Consider the following 23,392-nt stretch of genomic DNA (forward strand, 5'->3'; position numbering starts at 1 on the left):
TGGGACTATTTATGAGTTAAAATATAGCTCAGCAAGAATTTGGTCACAGTCAGGTGGATATGTTTTTACCTTGCTGATTTACCTCATCCCATTGAAATCAAGGTGACTACTAATGTCTGTGAGGTTACTTGAATGGTGAAGGGTTTGCAAGAGTGGATGTTCTTTTGCTATGTGAATGCGAGATGTTTATTTTCAAAATACCAGAATGCCAACCATGGGAAAAACAACTTAGAAATGTTAGCAGGAAAATGGATTCCAAAGGGCGAGGTGGTGGTGGGGAGGTGGGGTGGGAAGAATGCTCTATTATGTATCTCGATAGTATTCCTAGGACTGGTAGTAGCTCATGTTACAATCTTTATTTCTGGGATTTCTGGGTTAGAAGAAACAGTAATTTCTCTGCAGATGAAACTGGTTAAAAGCCAGATCCCATCCTAGTCTCATACACTTGCATTCTGAGGAGGAAAGTGCCCCTGTGCACACACCTTATGATATAAATGCTATACAATCTTCTTAAAATTCAGATCTGGGCAAAAAGGTATATGCTTTCCTGTCTAGGTGCAAGGCAATACAGCTGAACTGATTAATGCCAATACCCAACCTACCCCTTTTAAGAGGCTGGCAGATTATGCACAGCAGCACAATGAAATAAAGGGAATTACTTATACAAGTGCTGTCCCACATAAGGGCTGCAAAACTCAGTCTTGCCATTTCTTCCCTGCCCTGCAGTGTTATCAAGGGTCCTGGTTTCAGCTGCGATAATTTCCTTTCTAGTGGGTGCTGTGTTTCAGATTTGGTATGAAAGGAATCTCAATAATGCATATTGTTTTGGCTCTTCCTAGCTGATGTTTATAATATTCAAGGACGTTTTTCAGCTTCCCGTAGAAGCTGAGGAGCATACATAGAACAATGGAATGGCCAATGGAATATTTTGTAACATAGATGTCATGCTTGGTATGTAAATAGGGATTGGCTCAGGGATGGGGATTGGTGATCACTGCCTATACAGGCTGGGCAATGAATTCATTGGGTGGTGGGAATGACTTGCATTGTATTACTATATCTTGTATATTCTTTTACTATTATTATTATTATTATTTTTCTTTTTCTGCTATTGTTCTATTATACTGTTTTTATCTCAGCCCACAAGCTGGTGGGGTTTTCGCCTTGCTTTGCCTTCCCTCTTCTCCCTACCCTTCTGAGGGAAAGGGGAGAACTGCATGAGTGGTTCTGTGGTCCTAGCTGCCAACTGGGGTTAAACCACAACAACAAGGGAGACAGGTCTGTTCCTAGGATGCACTAACATATTCCAGTGTAGCAAATCAGAAGACTGTTGTTCATGGAGCAAAAGAGTGTTCTGCTTCAAATAATTTTTTGTTACCTCTCAGGTTTCAGCTCAGCCGCTTGTTGAGTGTGTTTAATTGTAATAAAGAGTGATAGAAAATCATAATAAGAAGTGATAGAAATGAAAGAAGCCAGTAAAAAATTGATATAAGTGGCTATGAGAACAGGCACAGAAGAACATTATTGGGGTTTCTCATTTGTATTACAGACCATTAGGCATGGACACATTAAGTCTCACCTTTAAATTTTGCATTTCAGCTCTTCTTAGACTTAGAATGCAGGGATGCCATTATTTACTTCAGTGAGATATATTCTTTCATATTGCAAAGAAAAATAAAAAATAGAGGAAATCACATTGATTTCAGTGGAATTGTTCCAGATTTTCCCTAAATAAGCTAATTCTTTCTATGTTCTACAAAGCAAACCGGACATAAGTGGACCTTCTTCATGCTAGGCGATGTAATCCCAGTGTCCCTGGAGGATGTACAAAGAGAGCTGATGCAGTGAATGAATAGCTCCAGAAGTAGAAATCTTCTGCCTTTGGGAAAGAGGAAGTAAATCCAGGTACTGTGATCCCATTGAACTTTATTCTTTGATTTTTCTACCAGTGCATACAGGTAATGGAAAGGTAATGAAAAAATCTGTGGCTCACAAAAAAGTATGCTTGATAACATGTACAGCTATAAGAATTCAAATCTTCAGGATTCCGTAAGCTTTCTTATGTATTAAACAAATCTTTCTGTCAAAGAGGGATACGTTTTCATAACATGGTGAAAGATTTAAAGTATCTGGGTCTCACTAAGGAGTTACTTAACACTTTAGAAAACTTACCTCTCCATCATGCTGTGAAAATGAATCACAGCATCAATTTTTAAAATCATATCCTGAAGTTCATTGATCACACAAAGGCAAGAGAAAGACATAGGGATGATCTTTGATTCCTGAATGTGTTTCATCTAACACAAGCCAGTAAGATGAGATTTCACAAACACTTTCAGCTAGTAAAACACACAGGGAGGAGAAATGATTAAGCTGAAGATGTATCAAACCTGGAGTGGGAGTATCAACATAGAAATTCATCATGGGAATTAATTGTATTGTATGAAGAAACAGAAGGATGAAACATCAAATTGAATCGCCTACTCCTTTTGCTGTAAGTACAGAGAAAGATGACAATGCATTAAGTTTTGGGATTCAAGATATCCCAGTTCTTTGCCTTAGCTCTGCAGCAGATTTTCAGAAAAATTAGGTGATTCTGACACTGGACTTTAGGTTTTCATCTGTAAAATGAGAATAATTGTCCATTTCTTGTCTAATTGGGCTACACAGGTATAAGGAAACATAATAAGGTTCTTATCTCACCTGGAACTTTTTGATATTCCTGTAATAAAAGCATGAAAAATATTTTTGTGCCCCCATTTTATCTGTTGAGAGGAAAACAGTTTCCAACCAGCTGAGCTGGCATTGTTTGCCTTGTTTTCAATGCCTATCTTTGCTAGACAGGGCAGTTACTATTGGCTCAGTACATACCTTCTGGTATCTGTTTTGTCCACTTGGACATATAACCACCTCTTCTGTGTTTGATGTTAGCATTTCAATTTGAGTTCCATGTTAAGCTTGTTTATTCATCTTACATATTCAATGACAAAAAGCCAAAAACTTTAGCAGATGGTTGGTCTCCTGGTGTATTTTCTGTCTTTTCAGAGTGTTGATTACTGAAAGATGGGAAATACAGGATCTCTGTCTTTCCTGGGGCAGTCCATAGCCAATGGGAATTATCTGCAAACGCTACAGAGGCAAACACCTTGTTAGATATAGCTGTATTGAACTGATCCAGGGATTAGTACGAACAGATTGACAAAGCTGTGCTTGTGGTAAAAAAGAACCTGGGAGGATTGCAGGAGGGAAGGTGAAGGGAAAAAAAAAAGGGAAATAAAGGAGATAAAAAACTTCTTCAGAGTGAGGGTGACAGAGCACTGGAACTGGCTGCTCAGGGAGGTTGTGCAGTCCCCTTCTCTGACGATTTTCAGGACCTTCCTGGATGCAGTCCGGAGTAATGTGCTCTGGGCAATCCTGCTTTAGCAGGGGAGTTGGACTAGATGATCTCTAGAGGTCCCTTCCAAGTCCGACAATTCCATGACTTCCAAGTGTGAGCTCTCTCTGAAGTACCTGACAGGCTTTATTTCATGCTTTGTTGTGTTGGTTGTGGAAGTAAAGAGGTAAAAAAGTTTTCTTGTGTTGGGAACTGTCTGAAGATGTTAATGCATAATTCACAGGATGACAATCACCTTAAGCCTGCATTTCCTCTTCTCAGAGTTACTAATTTAGGTTACTTTCTGGAAGTCCTGGAATCTGATTCATAACAGAAAGTGAGGAGAATGCTGCATAACTTTCCACATAAAAAATACAATACACACCCTCCAAATCTTCTGAAAGGGCACTCAGATCCCGCTAACAGAACAGATCCCTTATCCTTGCCATAAAATGGATTGCAAACTTGAAATAGAGTTTATAGTCTTTCAGAGGCCTGTCCCAACACATGGATCCTGGCGTTCACAAGGTGCTATGCATTATTCCATACACGCATATGAGGAAAGGCAAACACAAGGTAATAGCTATTTTTCTAGCCATAATCTACATATGTCGTTGCCCTAGTCTGAGTTCTCCCAATGCCTCCTCTTCTCCATGCTGATGACTTCCTTCTCAACCAGCACACACACAGGTAATTTTTTCTCTTTTTAAAATTTTTGGGGGTTTTTCACTTCTGAATTTTAACCAGATTTACTCGGATTGTTTTTGTTTTTCTTCCTGTAACTGAGGTAAACAGTAGCACGATGCACTCCTTCCTCCTTTGTCATCAGTGAATACAGGGAAGCCACTGCTTCCGTGTGGCACTGGCTGGACATAGGTACAGGTCCCTTGAATTACCCAGGTGATACGAAACATAGCATGGAAGTTCCTTCAGTCTGCATATGTGTATTGCAACTAATTTGATTTGTAAGGGTAAAGGCTTGTGGTGTATAAAGTTTGGTCAGCACTAGCAGTTTTGTCAGCATTCAGTAAATATAATATTTCAACCACAGAGCCCTGCACATTTTTGTTTCACCTGAAATTATAGTAAAAAAGAAATCTACTTAACTTATAATAGAATATGTACATGCTATAACTGTCTAGAGAATATGGGACCTACGGATTGTTTCAAGTTACAAAGTTGCTGACTGCTACTGTATTAATTGGTATATATAGTAATTGTTTTTTTAATATTTACTTTATTGGAAATGTTTTTTTGTTACTTGTTCAGTAATTGAAAATGAACTCTCTTGTCTATGCAACTAAAATACTTCTCATATTTTAAGTCAGCTTAAGTGAGATAAGTGTTGCATTTCTGGTGTTTATTTTCCCCCTTCTGACTTTCTCCTCTAATGAGATCTGGTGAGAGATCATGAGAAAGAATAGGAGGAGTGGGTGTATAAAAGAGAGAGAGAGAATACTGACTCCAAGCAGTATAATTACAAATGTCTTGTAGGAGGAACCTGTCTTCTCTTTGATTTCACGGATGGTTGGGATTTTCCATTTGAGGTTATGGGAACAAATGTGCTGGCTCGTCCAAAAATGACTATTCCTCTCGACAAGGGCTTTGTCCTAGAATGTGCTAAAAGGACTTAAAAAAAACCCCCAAGATTCTATTTTTGGCTGCTATTTTAAGCCATTACAGATGATCTATCTTGCACCTTTTATGCAGTATGGCTATTATTTATACATGAAAGAAAATTGTACAGGACTTGCCTGGAGAGGGGGGATCTTTCACTTTTTCCTCCTCTTGTGCTTTAGGTCAGCAGTTGCAACCTTTTCTCCAAAGTTCATCGCTCATGTTGTGCAAGATTATGTCCTGACCCAAAGCCCACTGAAGTAGAGAAATCCATGTTACCAATACTTTATTTAGTTCCTAAGGATGTATATCAGTCTAGGATCATTCTGTACTTTCTCCAAATTCTTAGTGCTGTGCAGTACAGGGATGAAATGTGTCAACCCCTTCTCTGATGGGGCAAGAGTGTATTCATTGAAAACATTCCCTCTCTTTCCTGTATCTAATTAATTGCTTTTAATTAGAGTACTGTTGAGCCAAAAGGGCAAAATAGTTTTAGCAGAAAATAAACCCCCTTGTGTTCTAACACTCCTCACTGAGGTGGGAAGCTAGGTGTGGCTAGGTTTAAATTCTGAGTGGTGCCCAATTCACCACTATCAGTCTGGTCACGTTCAATATATTAAACTCTTGTGATTCTGGCTACACTAACAGTGGACTGCACCTTCAGTCTATGAGGTGGGAAGCTAGGTGTGGCTAGGTTTAAATTCTGAGTGGTGCCCAATTCACCACTATCAGTCTGGTCACGTTCAATATATTAAACTCTTGTGATTCTGGCTACACTAACAGTGGACTGCACCTTCAGTCTAGTCGTGCTCATGAACTGGCACAGCCACTCTTTAATGTGTGGTTGCGTTCAATGGGAAACCAAAATGGCTAGCTACTTAAGCAGTGCAGTTTATTTTAGCAACAGATATGAAGGTTCGTATGGTTTGCTGGTGATATAAACACTGTCTGCAAAGCACATGCAAGTAAAAATATTGTTAATAGTACAAGGTGCGCAATAAAGTTACAAACAATGCAGCCTGGCTATAAATGTAACAGGTAACCCTCTAGAGAGATTTCTAAGTTTCCCAAGGAAGTACTCGGTATAGTCTAAGTCTTACCCACAGGCACTCCTATGGGGGGGGGAGGAGAAAGGCTCAGCCCCTCGACTGGTCCCAGGAGTCTGTGATGGGATCTTCCCTGACTTGTTTACGATGGGGTCTTCCCTGGCATCCCCCCTTTTTTGCATTATGTTTATACTATTTTTTACCTTCGAGGTAGAGTTTGAGTGACTTTAGTCATAAATACTTTTGTTATGATTGGTGTAAAATTTTCTCGCCCAGCATATAAAGGTATAGTTTATGGAAAAATTCAGGGTGCAGACTCAAGGAGGAGTGGTCGCACCTTGTAGGCGGGTAGCCTTCAGGCTGGAGGTGTGTTTTGGTATTATAATGAGCAAAGTTTGCACAAAGGACAGCCTTTCATCAAAATTTGACAGACTGTTGGCTCAGGGTAGCAAGCATGCTGCTTATCAGTTCCATAGGACCACCTTGTTCCTAGATCTGCTGTGTAATCACAGAGTTTGGCCATGGAATCTTCACTCCACTCCATCCTCAGTGCTGCTTTTGCAAGCAATATTGTTCAGGGAGTCAGTGAGGTAGCGGATTCCTTGCATACCAGCCGCCGCTGTGTTTTACTCTGGAACCACTTCAATTTCACACCTTTTCCTTAATGTGTGAACAATGCTATATACCTTTAATAAAAATTATATTTTAGGAATTATTCCACAGGTGTGGATGGCTTAAATTGATAATTGAGAGCAACTTTATCAGAACTCCCAGAGATGTTTAAGTAGCAGTCAGATGATTTCGAAGGGGAAGCTGTTTGCTAAAAACTTAATACCAGAAAACAGCCAAAATAGTCCCTTCTTCCTCTTCCAGTCTTATTTTATGTAAGTCCACAAATTAAAATCAAGCTGAAAAAAGTATAACTGCTAGTCCTTCTAGAAATTACTAGAGATTATAATTAGAGTTGACATTGGATGATTTATTTTATGCAAAAATTCTCAGCACTAGTCTTTGAGCACTTAAATATTGGTATTTGCCAAGTCTGCCTGCTTGCAGATGAAAGGAGGCTGGCAGCTGATTGGAGAGTGTAAAGCATTTCATTCCTATTTCATCCAAACCATCTCCCTGCTAGTGTCATGTAGGGACTTCACACTGAATAGACAGAAATTATTACCAGGAAATTCCCATTTTGTGGTTGCCTCCTTATCTTATTTTTCCTTTGTTTCCAAAGGGTCCTTTCCCCATGAGCCTAACTTCCATTATGGTTTTCATTACTGTCTGTAAGTACAATGTTCTGAACTGGGAAGCTGCTGGCTCTGCGGCTGAACATCTTTGCTCAAAAATACCTACAGGAACAAGGCATTCTCTGCTCAGTCATGCAGAGCAAAGATTCAAAGTCTATCAAGTGTTTGCAGATTCCTCTTTCATCCATACAACCAGTAACATTTTCTTTAGGCAGCACTGTTAATGCCATGTATTAGTCACTGCTATCATTTCTTCAGTTTCATATAAAAATCAAAAGGTTAGAACACTGCAAATAATGGTTGCAGTTGCTTCCAAGTGCCCAGCCTCCTTCTAGTCATCAAAATGTTTGCAGGCAGTATAATATCAAACCAACAAGTTCTTACATTAAATTTAAGAACAAAATCAAAAACACAGCCAGCCTACCAAACAAAGAAACAGAAAAAAAAAAAAACCCACAACTAAAAAAACAAAACCCCACAGCTATTCCTTTGGGTAGGCACTGCCTGTTCTTATCAGATCAAAAACAGGCAAGAAGTCATGATAAAGAAACCTGAGGGAATCAGAAGGTTAAAGAGGAAACAAAGATGCAGAGCAATTTAAAGACTTGTCCAGGATCATACAGCAGACTGGTCGCAGAACTGGCAACAAAACCCCACAGCTATTCCTTTGGGTAGGCACTGCCTGTTCTTATCAGATCAAAAACAGGCAAGAAGTCATGATAAAGAAACCTGAGGGAATCAGAAGGTTAAAGAGGAAACAAAGATGCAGAGCAATTTAAAGACTTGTCCAGGATCATACAGCAGACTGGTCGCAGAACTGGCAATAGCACCTGGCTTCACACCTCCAACCAGTCTGTCTTCTAGACCAGCAGAGCCAACTATAAATTGAGAGTTAGAGTTAAAAAGTTACGTCATATAAATCAAGGAATCGTACCCTTCCTGAGTAAAAAGGCCAGCTGTAGGTACAACGTTCTGGTATTCTGCTCCTTATTAATTCTTCTGTGATACCATGACTGGAAGTCACAATTCCGAAAATGGTGGGAATACATTATGTTTTGTAGCTTTAGCAGGGATTTTTTTCAGAACAGCTGTATGAAAAAGTCTTAAAAAGCCTGAGACTGCAAGTCAGATCAGTCAGGAAAAAAGAGTCACACATCTCTGCCTTATAAACTTAAAACAGGTGTTGGTTTCATTTCTAATTACATACATTGGTGAACTGGATGTGCAGTCTTTTGACAATTTAATCTACATTTTTTTTCAATAATGTCACAGAAGCAAGATTCTTGGTATTGTCACATTGCTGTATTTCAGCTGTGACCAGAAAGGAAAGGGGTTATTTGCTTTCAATTTGATCTTCAATTTGAAATTTAACCTGAATCCCTCACAACACTCTGGTAACAGTTTCAACTGTGCAAATAGTACGAAGAACAGGGTTTAAGCATAGTACATATTGCCCAACAATCTCACTCTTTACAAACTGGTAACAGATATATAGCTATAGTATTGTCCACTGAAGTCAACTATTTTATTAGTCCCTTTTTCCAGAGGTTCTTGTTGTGATACAAGCAGTTTCTTGTTTCTATTAGCCATAGCTTGTATTGTGGTGTGCATGTATATTTAATATACATGCCTTTATGCATATTTCTGTAAAGTGTCAATTACTTCTATGTAATATGTTCAGTGTATAATTCAGAGTCATCTAACCCCCAAGCAGTTTTATTCCATTCTTTTAAAAAAAAAGAAACCCAAGAAAGGTGCTTCTACTTGTGATACTTCAAACTGTCTGAACCGCTGCCCTGGATTTTGCCATTATTCCTCTTGCCGTGCCTTCTTGCTGCTGCGTTATCTCAATGGTTCTGAATGAAGGGGAGGGAGTCTCAACTTTTTATAGAGGAAGAAGTGGTCTGCCAGTATCTTGTGTGTCTGTGTCAGGCAATAGCTATAGGTCCTCTCTATTCTCAGCTCAGTCCATAACCAATGTTCTCGTAATTAGCCTTAAGACTTTTCGACCAGCCTGAGCTGAATGAGGTTGCCAGGGTGCAGAATGAAATTACACAGCCTTCTCCAGCTTTACGCAGAAGGAATAGGGCACATAGCATTTAGTATGTATAAATCAGCAAGAATGATGCACCTGAAATGTGGTTTGAAAAGGGCAGCAGCCTCTTAAAAAGCTTTGGAAGCTAACTTTTAACTTTGAAGAGAGGCTTGATAGTTGAAATTCAGCTTCTGGTATTATTAGGAGGATTACTGTACCCATTATCTCCCTCTTTTCCCCCCATGTGTATAAAAGGCTCATAACTCACCAGTGATGTGGCCAATATTAAGAATATTCTCTGGAGCTGAAGAAGCTCTATTAAGAACCCCTATTAAGGGGTTTTTTTTTCTGATTCTTGAAGAGCCATTTCTTTATCCTGTGTGTCCACAGATTTTACTTGAATTGGGATATGCCTTGAAAAATGATCTGGTTTCTAAAGTTGTACAATAAACCTGTAGTACTATTTAAATTGTGACTGCAGCAAGATATATCATAGATTTCTCCTCTTGTGAAGGCAGCTGGTTTCCACAAAACAAATAGGAGGCATTTCTTTGCAGTATCACAGCACTGACTTAAGGAAAATATAATCAGAAACTATACTACGAGGTGATTATTTAATGAATTGGATATGAAAAAGCATGTGTTATTTTGCAATATAAAAACTTAGAGGTGTTGGTGGCTGGAGGCCAATTGGCTTGTTAAATCCAGTCAAATTGCATAATGGAAGAGAAAGAGGTATTATGCATTTATTCTTAAAGGAATTTATTTTTGTAAAGAAAAAAAAAAATCAAATTGTATGAAGTTCTTTCAGATCTACTTAGTGATCTCAAGCTGTACTAGACTTTTTCATTTAATTTAAAAAGACAAGGGCAGACCCTAGAAACTGACCAAATGCAGTGCCTTTTACGGAGGAACTGTTATTTTTTTAACATTCTGTCCACGCGCGTAAGCCCATTTTTCTGCTGATTTCTTATTTCAGCTGCAATCAGCTCTGTTTTAATTGTCTACCTATCAAATCACTACTGCTAGCAGGACCTCCTCTCAATTTCTAGAAAGCTGATAAGATCTATATAGCCCTGATGGACTCTGAAGTCTGAAGTATGTTCTCTTTTACACTGGAAATTAACTAATACATAAGAATGACCAGTGAAGTTTGAATATTTTACCTTGGGTTTTTCTTTTCCATGTGGCATTTTAATTAAACATTGATGCCAAAGAGCACTGGTCAATTTATTAACATGAAAAAATGCATCCCTGGACTAATTCATATCTCAAAGGCAATCACTTTATTGCATTAATTTTAGCTATTATTAATTCTATTGTTTCCTTACTGCTTTTCCCAGAAGGTTAGAGAGAAAGAATTTGTCAATCAATAAAGGCATGTGCAAGGTATACATATGTGCTACACACACAAATTTTCTAGCTACCATCTCACTGTAACTGTTTACATCCATATATAAACACCACTTGCTGACTGCCTGTATTAGTATACAGAAAATGAATACAGAAACAAGGGATTGCATTATTTTGTTACTCAAATCTACAGGACAAGAGTTTTGAAGACTGAACAAAGAGCATCAACATGATGGTTAACTTCTCTGTAAAATCCTGGCCCGGGCTTGTATTAACCAAAGCACTTCAAGATGAGTTCAACTTTTAAGCATTAGCTTAAGCCCCTTCCTTTTGGAAAAGTAGGTAAGTAAGTCTCTCAAGTCCACAGAAATCTCTGCTATTTAGTCATGCATACGGAGTTAAGCATGTACTTGAAGGGTCCTGCTAACCTGGGATCTTAGGAAAGAATACACAAAAAACCTGTCAGTATTCTGTCCTTCCTGCTCAGCTATGGCTCTGTTCATACTTCACTATGATGCAAAGGATTTTTAATTATCATCTGAACATCTTTTGTACATCATGAATAAGTCTAGATGTTTCCTAGAGTTCTTTGAGATTTTGCAGTAAATCATGATGCAACCTACAGCATATCTCCACCTGCTAGTTAGACTCCTTAGTAAAATCAGTTAATCCAAGAAGATTAATTTTACTTTCATCTTAGAATGCAAGATTCATTAATGACATAGAAACAAGTCTGCATTTGGTTAATTAGTTGAATGACGGTCATCCATATCTATTGCCAGTGGCAGGCAGCTGGAGTTGTTAAGTCCAGGAAAATAAATTCACTCTCAACACTAAAATATTAATCAGCTCAGGAAGGCTCATTGACGTCCTGAAAAGTACCACATGGGTGTGAAATAAAAATATCCTGGAGTTGTTGGTCAAATTGATGTTCAGATTTAGAGAGCAGAATTCATGGCTTTAAAGTTGGGCAGTGATCTCATGTGACAGTATTATTTCTGGGTTTCAGTGACATTTCTTTATTTCAGAGAAAAGGAAACAAAGACTTGCATGCTGATACTTTCACAGTGTCTGCAGCTTGAGGCTGTAGAAGAGAGTCACTTTTCAGAAGAATCCACACTGGCTTTGGATGAATTGTCTCTATAGCAGTACTCACAGGCAGGGAATGGGGATTTATGCACAGGAATGCTAGTAAGAACAGCAGGGAAGTTGCATGCAAAAACTCTGCAAAGTGTACCTTTTTGAAAATTTTCCTGCTTTTATGCAGAGTTCTTATTTATTCCTTTCGTATTTTCTACAGGCTTTTAAAAGCTGCAGTGTTTGGCAGGCCTGATAACAAACATTACTAGCTAAAAAACTCAAAGCTTGTTAGATTTAAGGATGATCAGAATGACTTAGATTTACTAACTTTTCTGTTCTAAGCAAATCTATTGACTGTTTTCACAGGCCTCCAAAATAGCTTGATTCTTGTAATCAGAAACTTATCAATGTGGCACTTAAAGTACATTTTTTTAATATGCATATGACAATACAACTCTTTTCACAAATACTTCAGTGGCCATGAATTGAACATATTTTATAAATTTAGCTTAATCTCCAGCTACAAACTAACCTTATCTGACAAAGAACACATGTGGGTGAATTACTCTGTAAAATTAGCGACATTGATTTCTGTGAAGTGAAGCAAAAAATAAACTGATATCTAGGGAGAATAATGATACCTAAGAATGTATCTTATGTAAGTCTACTGTATTTGAGCAAATTGAAATGATTGTACTATGAAATCTATTTTTCTTCTGGCATAAATACTAGGGTAAGAAAACTACAATAAATATCTAACCAGGTTCTGGTTCTTCATGCACCCTATCAAATGCCACTGTGTTTCCATAACCAATTTTTTATTGGAATGGAAAAGAGTAGTGTCAAATATTTTGTAGTGTGAAAAGCAAATAACATTAGACGTATTTTCACTTTTTTCCATGCACTATTTAACAGTCCACATAAATATTTAAATGGTATGGCTATCAAACACTTTGTATCAGACAGTGTGAATACTCATATTAAAATCAGGTTTTCCAGATTGCCAGCTGAAATAAAGTTCCTGTTTGCACAATGAGAATTCATAAGAACACAAGAATCAGATATACTTTAACTTACTCAGAATAGGAAGAAGAAATAATATGATAAATATTTCCATGAACAGATTTTTCTAGGTTAACTTATTTCAGCCCAAATACATAGCAATAATACACATTTAACTCTTAATTCTGTCTTTTACTAAACATTGATAAGCATAGATCTCAATGAATCTGGAATTTAGGAACATAGGAAGGTAAGTTTTTACTGTCTCCTAAACCAGAGGCACTTTTGAAAATTTCATGATGCGTGCATTACATTTCACTGTGACACCTGAAAATGCATAATGTTAGAATTGCAAGGGAATCAGCATGCTGTTAAATGGGATTCTGCACTGTAGCATATAGAAATTTTATTTAGATACTTGTGTTTTCAGCTGGGATGGAGTTAACTTTTTTGCTAGCAGGCGGTGTGGTGCTATGTTTCTGATTTGGGATTGGAATCGTGTGACAGTGCACTGGTGTTTTTAGTTGCTGCTAAGCAGTCAAAGCCTTTTCTGCTCCTCTCGCTGCCCCGTCAGTGAGCAGGCTGGGGGTGCACAAGAAGCTGGGAGGAAACACAGTCGTGACAGCTGATCCCAACTGACCAAAGGGATTTTGCATGTTGTATGATGTCATGCTCAGTATATAAAGCTGGGGGAAAAAGAAGGAAGAGGGGGGACATTCAGAATGATGGCGTTTGTCCTCCTGAGTAATCACTACGTATGATGGAGTGCTGCTTTCATGGAGATGGCTGAACACTTGCCTGCCGATGGGAAGCGGTGAATTAATTTCTTGTTTTGCTTTGCTTGCATGTACTGCTTTTGCTTTACTTATTAGACTGCCTTTATATCAATCCACAAGTTTCCCCACTTTTACTTTTCCTCTTCTCTCTCCAGTACCAACCAGGGGTAATGAGCAAGCACCTGCATGGTCCTATCTACCGACTGGGGTTAAACCATGACAACACAGTCTATGGTTGATCTTAAAATTCCTTTGGGCCTTTTACATGATCAGTTCTAACCTCATCTTTAAAAACATTGCCATCACATGCTTCCAAAGCAGATAATGCTTTTGTAAAGATTTGGGATGTCCCAATAGAGTAAATTATTACACTAATGCTATCACACTTATTTGCACTGTAGTAGTGGGAATAGTGCTGAGTAACAGAGATTTGAAACTATTTTAGGACAATCCTCTCCGTACTTTCACACTTCCATGTTTGAATAGAGCTGGAAAAAAGGTTTAGGGAAACATTATTTCTAATCCAAACTTTGTCAGCTTGCAGAGAAGGATTCACCATTGTCAGTCTTCAAGCAGCAATCCAAAGCAAATATTTTTTTCATCCGGACAAGTTTACAGAATTACTATATGCCCTCTCTGAGAAAATTGTTATTTATATTTTAGTGATTCCCAAAGTCTTGTGCGGTATTTCCCTATTAGTGGCACAGCTAGGTATTACCAAAAAAAAAAAAGTCAAATCAAACAAGATATAATGCATAAACGGTGATAGCCATGGACAATGCCAGAAAGAATAATTTGAGAAAGTGCTGTGCAATACATCGTACTGTTGTTTCCACATGTATTGTTGGCTCAAGCTTTACTTCAATTTTAGTAAATGATTTTTTTGCAGTTAAACCAAGGCCTGAAATGAAGTGTACCACCCTTGAGGGCAGGTGAAGGTTTGTACATAAGATGTATGCTTTGCATTGAGATTCAAGAAAATAACACTCCCTGAAGCCTGATCCAAAGCCAATGAGACTCTGTTAACTTTGGTTAAGTTTGTTTTTGGAAGCAAATAGTAATTCCAGGTAAGAGAGCAAAAACCACATTTTTTGTCAGAGAATTCCAAATATGTACCTGTTCAAATGTTAGAGTTATCTCTACGTATATCTAGACAGCATGCACTTATTTTTTTGAATGGGTTACTGAGGATGCAGTCTGCCTTCTGAACTAGCAAAATTTGCCTTGCAATTTCTTATATTATTACAATCTTTATTTGCTGCAGGTAATCTTTTTGCCATCTAATTTGTCATTTAGAAAATCTAAAATGTTCATCTTCACGATCCTAATTATTTAAACCGTCTTGCCAAAGATAAAGAGAATTCAATATACATTTATGTACTTGCAACTGATAAATTCCCCAATGGCAATAGATTTATCCAGTTACTAATGGGTTTCCACTAGACATCTTATTAATATAATTAGTCTGTCTTGTAATCAAATAACTGATTAATCATGACATCTTTTTTTTTTTCCCCAAAGATAATAATTTATTATAGATTTATTTTTTTATGAATTCTTCAAAATAATTGCTTTTTCACTACTATTTCACCAACAAGTTTAATGAAGGTGATGAAATTTCCATGTATCATTTACTAAGTTTATTGAAAACAGTTTGTTACAGGTATTCAAAGCAGGAAAATAGTTTGCTTATTTTAAATTTATTTTGTAAACTTTACAATAACATTGAAGACATTTTTTTCTAAATAATAATGCAGTGCACAACCAGTGGGGAAATTTGACCCCTGTAGAGGTCCAAAAGCAATGTGTAATTACTTACACTTGTGTCAAAAGAAGCAAAGTAGTCTAATCCTTTTATTTTTTTTTTTATAGTTTATCAGAGCAATTAACGATATGCATTAGCCATGTACGTGGGGTGTTTTGGTTTTACAGAATAGATACGTCAATATTTTGGTGCCTTAAAATGAATAGGACCATGTTTGTTGTGTCGTTGGCCTGGGAAATATTATACATAAGAGGTAGAATGTGTACAATATACATGTACATTTCGTTATTCGTTGCATATAGAATTTACATAACATCTTCATCTCTGCTCGGAGAGCAATTGAAGTCAAGAAATAATTCAGTTTATTTAGATATACTCAGCGGTTGAAATGGCCTGGAATACTGTGGTGTGCATTAATAATACCTAACTTGCATGCTTCATCATTTTCTGCAGCAAAGAATATAAGTGAGTAGAAGACACACTGGGAGTTCTGGATGTTTTTATAGGTATGTCAACATGTTTCTTTTAAGCATTGATTATATAGTTTAATATGTGTAAATAAAATAGTCTTGTACATAATTGTGTACAACTACATTTGATCTTTAATTATGCATTTGTGTATGTACAAATGGTACATAAAATTAAAGATAGGTAGAGGGACTAAGGAATAGGATAATTCAAAAGGTATTTCACAAAGGATCTTTGTGGAAAAGGTTTAAAATAAATTTACTCTTTTGTCATTGCAACAAACAGTAGACTTTCCTAGAATTTAATCTTAATGCTTTATATCTGTGTCTTAAAGCAGAACAATCCTTGCCTCTGTAGAATTCCTGCCTTCCTTCCTGACTCCCACCTTCTTTATCTCCCTGTCTGTGGCCTCCTAAAATGAGGGAAATGGACTCCTAAAATGAGGGAAATGAGGGAAATAATGGTTCTTTTGATGCTACCTTGCCTGTGATGTTTGGGGGACATGAGAAAGGGAGTCCTTACCCCAGGAGTTGGGTTCAGAGAATGTAGAATCAAATTCCAATTTCCAGACAAGTTGAAATGACTTGCTAATAATAGAAATTAATTATAAATTAGAAAGACTCCCAAGGCTGGTTTCAGACATACTGAATGAACAAAAGAAAAAGGGAAAAGGGGAAAATGAAACAAGAAAGACCTTGAAAATAATAGCCTCTCTGTGTAACTTTAAATGCTGGATCGAGAGTTTGCATCATGGGTATAGGAGAAAATCTTGCTCTATCAAAGCACTTTTGATTTCTTTTCACTTGAACTAAAATAAGATTTTAAAAGGAATTACTCATACTTAAGGATAAACATGTCTTCTGTTTCCTTCAGTTAGTGTGTAATCATACACCTAATCTGTGAGTTCTGTTTAATTTGACAGTTACACCAGACATATTAAAAATGTCTCAGCTGATGGAAAAGAACTCCTTCACTTTATTGTTTGTGATTTTTTGATCTTATAAAAGCAAAGTTGTTTATGAAATACCATGAACATAAGACACATTATTGATGCATTCCTGTATCATGGCTTACATAATTTCACTTTTATTTACCACACAACAGAAGCAATATCAAGTAACTTAAATGATCAGTTGTGTAACATTTTAGTTAGTAAATGTTTGGATGAAAATGTTCACAAAAAGTCCCAAATTATTATTTTTTTTTGAACCACATAATAAATACATTTTCAATGGGAGGACTTGTGAATAATAAAAGAAAAATTCAGCAAATATTAAACAAGTGATTCTTACAAAACAGTGACGGTGAAAAGAATGTTTTGATGATTTTACATTAAAAACTATACAAGATGAAATAAATTTAAAATTCCTATTTGATTTTGATTAGACAAATAAAGAGATCCTTTCTAGAAAAGATTCCAGTCAGAGTCTTTTTAAGCCAAACATTTCCTGGAATGAACAGCTTCATATTAAAAAAAAAAAACCAAAAAACCAATGCATTCTGTAGGCATGTAGGCAGATGTAATTTCTATTAAAACAAAAGTAAAAAGAACTCAGAAAGCTTTCGTTGTTTTTCTAACCCTCATTTTCATTATTTTGAGCCATTGTTTCTACAACAGGGATAATGGAGTTGGAACAAGTAAATGTATTAATAGCAGTCAATAATATGTCTGCTAATGTCAGTTTAGTTATTACTGATCTTAATAAATATGGATAGTAATATTACAACAACCTGTAACAAAAAGAGGGGGATTTGGTTGATTTTCAGAAATTATTCTAATAATCTTGTGGCACATGAATATTACAGAATTCTAAATATACATGTAATTTAATTTTTATTTAATACACTTCAAATTGTATTTATTAGTGGTAATGTCATTCTAGAAAGTAAAATAAAAATAAAAATTTTCTGTGAAAACCATTGATTGAAATTTTCTCTTTGGAAAATCCAGATTAAATGTACTGTGCATAAAACACAATCCTGGACTGAAAAATATGGGTTCCTGGACCTCCTTTTATCTCTGTTAAGTCATTTCACTTCACCACACCTGTTTTAAATGGGGGTAATTGGATTTTTCTACTCTGTAAATTGCTTTGTAGTCTCCTGAAGGACTAAGAATTTTTTTGTCTCTGAGATTCCCTACGCCATTGCAGCATTTGGCTGGAACTGTTATTCAGGTTCTTACCATCCCCTGTTCCTTTCTGCTAATGAAATTTCTTGACAGAATTCAGTACCATGGTCTGCTTCTGTAGAGGAGTTATTGTGATGTACTGTTGTAACTACTCCAAAATGAATTTTATGAAGTATTTTCTTCCATGGTGTTTTATAGTTGACAGTTTATTGTTGTTTTGGACATACATAAAATGTCATTTGTAATACAATGGGAAATTCCAATCTCTCATATTTGAGAGAAGCAAAAAATGAATGCAGAATAAAAGACATATAGAAAAAGGATATAACACACATAGGGAAATAGCCAGTTAGATAAAATATGAATCTTCTAAATTAAATGAGACAGGTAGGGTTTGGGTTTTTTCTTTATTTAAACCTAAAAAAATAAATTCTGAAAGAAAAATGACCTCTTTCTCCAAATGCCTCAGGTGTATGATCATCTAAGAAAGAGAAGAGCTATTTGAGTAAAAGACTCAATTGACAGAAGAGCAAACGTGCTTGCGTACTGAGCCTGTGGAAAAATATTTGTGAGAAAATTGTAGTGAGGAAAGTAACATGTGTTCAAGAAGGTACCAGGTAAGGTATTAAAGAGGTAACATGATAACCCTCAATATGAAAGAAGTGATTCTAAGACATAGGAGGCTACTTCCATTTGTATACCATTTGAATTTCGAACTATGAGACTTTCCTGCTGGATGGAAGATATGTGTTTCGAGTAGTTCTAGTGAAAACTGTTTTAAGATATGAAAGTTTTGAATGAAGTGATTTCATCTTTAATTGCAGAAAGAATATTTCAAACAGGTGGCTTTGCATAGAGAAAAGCTTCAAATTTCAAAGTTTCACTATCTTTCTTCAAATCTCTAATACAAAATTTTAGTGAGAAATTATGTAAACTATCCATATTGTTCTAATAACAACTTGGAAATATTTTGCAAAAAAGTTGAAAAAGGACTGCAAATGAAGAAAATAATAAATGAGTAACTTAATACATAAGAAAAGATAGAATACCTGGTTGTGTTTTGGTACATAAAAGTACTTTGAATTCATCAGGAAGTTATTGGTTGTGAATTATTCACTGTGTTCTACTGGCTGTAATTCTTTTTGCATTTAATTACAAGGGGCTACAGATTACTTAGAGGTCTTGTAATGCATGTGCATGACTGCCAAGACCACTAATGGAAATTGCATGCCATTGCTGAGAGAAAAGTACACACTTCAGTAATGACATGTGGTACTCTAAATGCAGATGTAAAAGTAATTATCATAAACTGGTACTCTGCATATTGGAATGCTGTATTGCCTCAATACATTAGCTTTCACTTCTGAAGATCATCAGGACTCAATACGTAGTTTGTTATCTCATGAAGTAAGATTAAAGGTTTCTAAGCAACTTCCTTTTGTTCTTAGAAAAGAACAACGTACTGTATGAGTAGCTCCACAGGGAGTGATACATTCATTATTACATTAGAGAAAAGAGTATTATTGGCTAGCACTGAAGCATTTTGGTTGAACTGTAAAGGACAATCATGTAAAACACTTGGGTTTAGCTACTCTTATTTGTCACATTTTCTTGACCACTAAAATTTATGTACCAGAGCAAGGGAACTTAAATTCACAAGAGGTTTATTTACATTCTCCTCCTATAATTTCAGAAATAGTGAAGCCTTGAAACTATGACCTCTCAAAGAGATGAATAAATAAAAACTACAGAAAGGAAAAAAATTGTCCTTGTGTCAGAGATAGGATTGGATATGAAGTAGGGCTATGATCTTCAGAAGAGGATGATTCCTTGCTGTAAAATAGTTTAATTTATGGCTTTTTATGGTGGCACTGCTCCAAACCTGGCTGAAACATTGCAGAACTTAAACATTTCTCCATTATAGAATGTGAAAGTGAACAACTGGGGCAAAATCCAGTTGGCAACCAGTCACCTGTGGTGTCCCTCAGGGCTCAGTTTTGGGTCCAGTCTTGTTTAATATCTTCATTGATGATCTAGATAAGGGGATTGAGTGCACCCTCAGTAAGTTCGCAGATGGCACCAAACTAGGTGGGAGTGTTGATCTGCTTGAGGGTCAGAAGGCTCTACAGAGGGTCTGGACAGACTGGATCAATGGGCGAAGGCCAATGGGATGAGGTTCAATAAGGCCAGGTGCCGGGTCCTGCATTTCGGTCACAACAACCCCAGGCAATGTTACAGGCTTGGGGAAGAGTGGCTGGAGAGCTGCCCGGCAGAAAAAGACCTAGGAGTGCTGGTGGACAGCCGTGTTGGTGGCTTAACATGAGCCAGCAGTGTGCCCAGGTGGCCAAGAAGGCTAATGGCATCCTGGCCTGTATCAGGAATAGTGTGGCCAGCAGGAGTAGGGAAGTCACCGTGCCTCTGTACTTGACACTGGTGAGGCCTCACCTTGAGTACTGTGTTCAGTTCTGAGCCCCTCACTACAGGAAGGACATTGAAGTGCTGGAGGGTGTCCAGAGGAGAGCCACCAAGCTGGCGAGGGGTCTAGAGAACAAATCATACGAGGAGAGATTGAGGGAATGGGGCATGTTTAGTTTGGAGATGAGGAGGCTGGAGGCTGAGGGGAAACCTAATTACCCTCCACGACTACCTGAAAGGAGGTTGTAGAGAAGTGGGTGTTGGCCTCTTCTCCCAAGTGAATAATGACAGGACCAGAGGGAATGGTCTGAAGTTGCGTCAGGGAAAGCTTAGATTAGATATTAGGAAGAATTACTTTACTAAGAGGGTGGTCAGTCACTGGTACAGTCTGCCCAGGGAGGTGGTGAAGTCACCATCCCTGGAGGTATTTAAGGAACGTGTAGACATGACTCTTCAGGGCATGCTCTAGTGCCCAAGATTATTGCTTTGTGGGTGGGTGTGATGAGGTGGGGTGTTGTGTTTTTTGTTTTGTTGTTGGTGTGTTTGTTGTTTTTTTGTTTTTGTTTTTTTTGGTAAAGTTGGACTCGATGATCTCAGAGGTCCCTTCCAACCATGGTGATTCTGTGATTCTGCAATTCTGTGATTTTCAAAGATATTCAGTCCTCTTGTCTAATCACAAATGGTTAATCTGTTTCCTTGTTATATATTGGCTATCACTTTTGGACCATTATTGCTCTTTACAGTCTTTAGAAAAACTTCAAAGAGCTATTTCAAATTTATGAAATAATAGTTGGCACTAATGAGTCATATTATTCGTTTAAATTCATTAAGTATGCATGGAAAAATTTCCTTGTTTGTAATTTGCCATGTAATTTGTATTTTGTCTTAGTTGCACAGTAGACGCTACATACAAGGAAATGTATGTAAAAAAAAGTCCAATTTAGAAGAATAATAATGTACAGTTAGACCTTATCTTTTAACTTCTTCATATACGTACATAATTTAAAATATAAGAACACCTGTCCTATTTTTGATACAATTCGATTTTGGGGCAATATGGCCTTGATCATTAAATGTGAATATATTTATATTTTAAAATATAATCTCCTATTTCTTCTTTTATTGCCAAATGTCCTTTCTCTTGCTCTTTATTTCATTGCAAGCTTTTTCCCTCTCTAGTTCTATTTCTGGTCCTCTGTGCTTGAACGATAAGATCCTTAACTTCACATACCTCTGAATTTTATTTTTTTTAATTTTTTTTTTTAATAACTCCAACAATCTGCACATGGAGTCACCTCAGAAAAGAAAAAAACAAGAAGAAAAAAAAAAGCTTAACCTTCTTCATATCTCTGATATGATATAACCGACTCAGATTGATTCACCATGTTCTTAGTTATCTTGCTAATAAAGGGTAAAAGGGGTGTTCTGTAGGTCCCTAAGAAGCTACGTATATGCCTGAAATCAGATGGAAGTTTTACTTAACTGAAGTCAACTGCAACATACTTCATCTGACCAAAAGGCATATGAGATTTTCATAGCACTCCAGAACCACAGATGAGGAGCGAATCTTCCTTAAGAAAAGATTTGCAGACAGGGCCCAGAGAGAGGAATCCTGGCACTAAATAAACTACCAGACAGGAAAATGTACCAGATATCCTTGTGCATCAGAAAGCAAAAAACAGAGTGGTAGCTTTGTCTGTGTGTGTTTATATAAAGCATCACTTACCTGCAGCAGGAACTGTTTAAGTATCCTATTTATGTCAAATATTAAAGGAAGGTGTTTCTGTAATGGTTGTCATGATTATTTACAATCTGCTCACAAGGAAATTGTTGAATGATTTAAGGAAATAAAACAAGTTAACCTGTAACAAGTGATGAAATCCTGTAATTAGTTTTGTCTGAAACACAAAAATAGAGAGAGTTTAGTTTACCTAATAGCTGTTAAACTGACTTGCAAGAAGCAATTCTTTCGTATGGTACCAGCAACTAAGAGAAATTGTATCAAGCTGAGTCAGAGATTAGGTATGCTGAGGGAATGGATGTGCACAGTGTTGATGCCAGGTCAGGCACTTTCATACAGATAATGCAAAACCGTACACCCCATAAATACGTGTTTGTTATATAAATGCACTAGATTTTACCCACTCCAATCAATATATATTTTGATTAACCATACACAATATGTTTAGTTATAAAAAAATATTTACAGAAGAGGAAGAAATAAGAAATTTATAAAAAGAAGCTTTTGTGAAAAATTGACAGGCTATAAAGGTAAAAAGAGAGGTACATTCATGTATTCAACAAATAACAATGAAAATTCACTGCTGATAGCGCTATTAATGAAATAATTGGGCTTTGCCAAGCATTTTGTGTTTGTATGAGTATGAATAGCATCTGTTTTCACATTGGAAAACAGTAACAGCAAGAATTAGTTCCTGGTTTTAAGCATATAAACAGACTGCCATCTGGATAGTCTATAGTCAATAACTTTGCACTGAAGAGTTTCTTCAAATTATTTCACCAGGTTGCTTAGTTTTCAATGGCATAGAATTAATCCTTAATGACAATATTTGCAAATGGATAAAAAGTGTTGTAACACTGAAGAAGACACAAAATGAAAACAGTATCTGCTCTGCAGATCTATGCATATGGAAAACAATAAATGCATCAGTAAAACAGACATATATGAAAAAGGGTTTTAATAGTAGGGGCATGGTGAACAGAGTTGAGATGACAGCAAACACACTTTTGTGTAAGCATCTTCTAAAATGACAAACCTACTTTGTAGTTGGAACACTGGAATACAATTTATAAGCCCTTCTTCTGATTAAGGAAAATCTTTGGATATCTGAAGTTCAACAGAATGAAAAAAGCCCAAATCATCAAAAGGAGAGAAGGTGAAGGTGAGGACCCACATTTTCATCTTTTGCACATCTTGATATTAGACATGTTTTGCAAAAAGTGAAATCTTTATGACCTTCCAGTCTCTACATTTTCTCCTTCCAATATCAGATGGAAGGGAGGCTAATCATGCCATACCAGCTTCCACTTAAAGCTCAGTGCTGCCCAAAATACACTAAAGCTCTT

The 23,392-nt window shown here is 36.8% G+C and overlaps 1 long non-coding RNA gene across 1 annotated transcript; it reads left to right on the forward strand.

Annotated features, from left to right (window-relative positions):
* The first annotated feature begins 598 nt into the window (after positions 1-598).
* Positions 599-23,208, forward strand: LOC106887523. The gene is made up of 7 exons (XR_001411914.1): positions 599-951; positions 1,762-1,905; positions 10,862-11,010; positions 14,416-14,593; positions 15,745-15,797; positions 18,360-18,507; positions 23,094-23,208. It is a non-coding gene; the product is annotated as an uncharacterized LOC106887523 (long non-coding RNA).
* Positions 23,209-23,392: the final 184 nt, after the last annotated feature.

This window comes from Calidris pugnax, unplaced genomic scaffold (assembly GCF_001431845.1).
Source record: "Calidris pugnax isolate Ruff unplaced genomic scaffold, ASM143184v1 scaffold8, whole genome shotgun sequence".
NCBI lineage: Eukaryota > Metazoa > Chordata > Aves > Charadriiformes > Scolopacidae > Calidris > Calidris pugnax.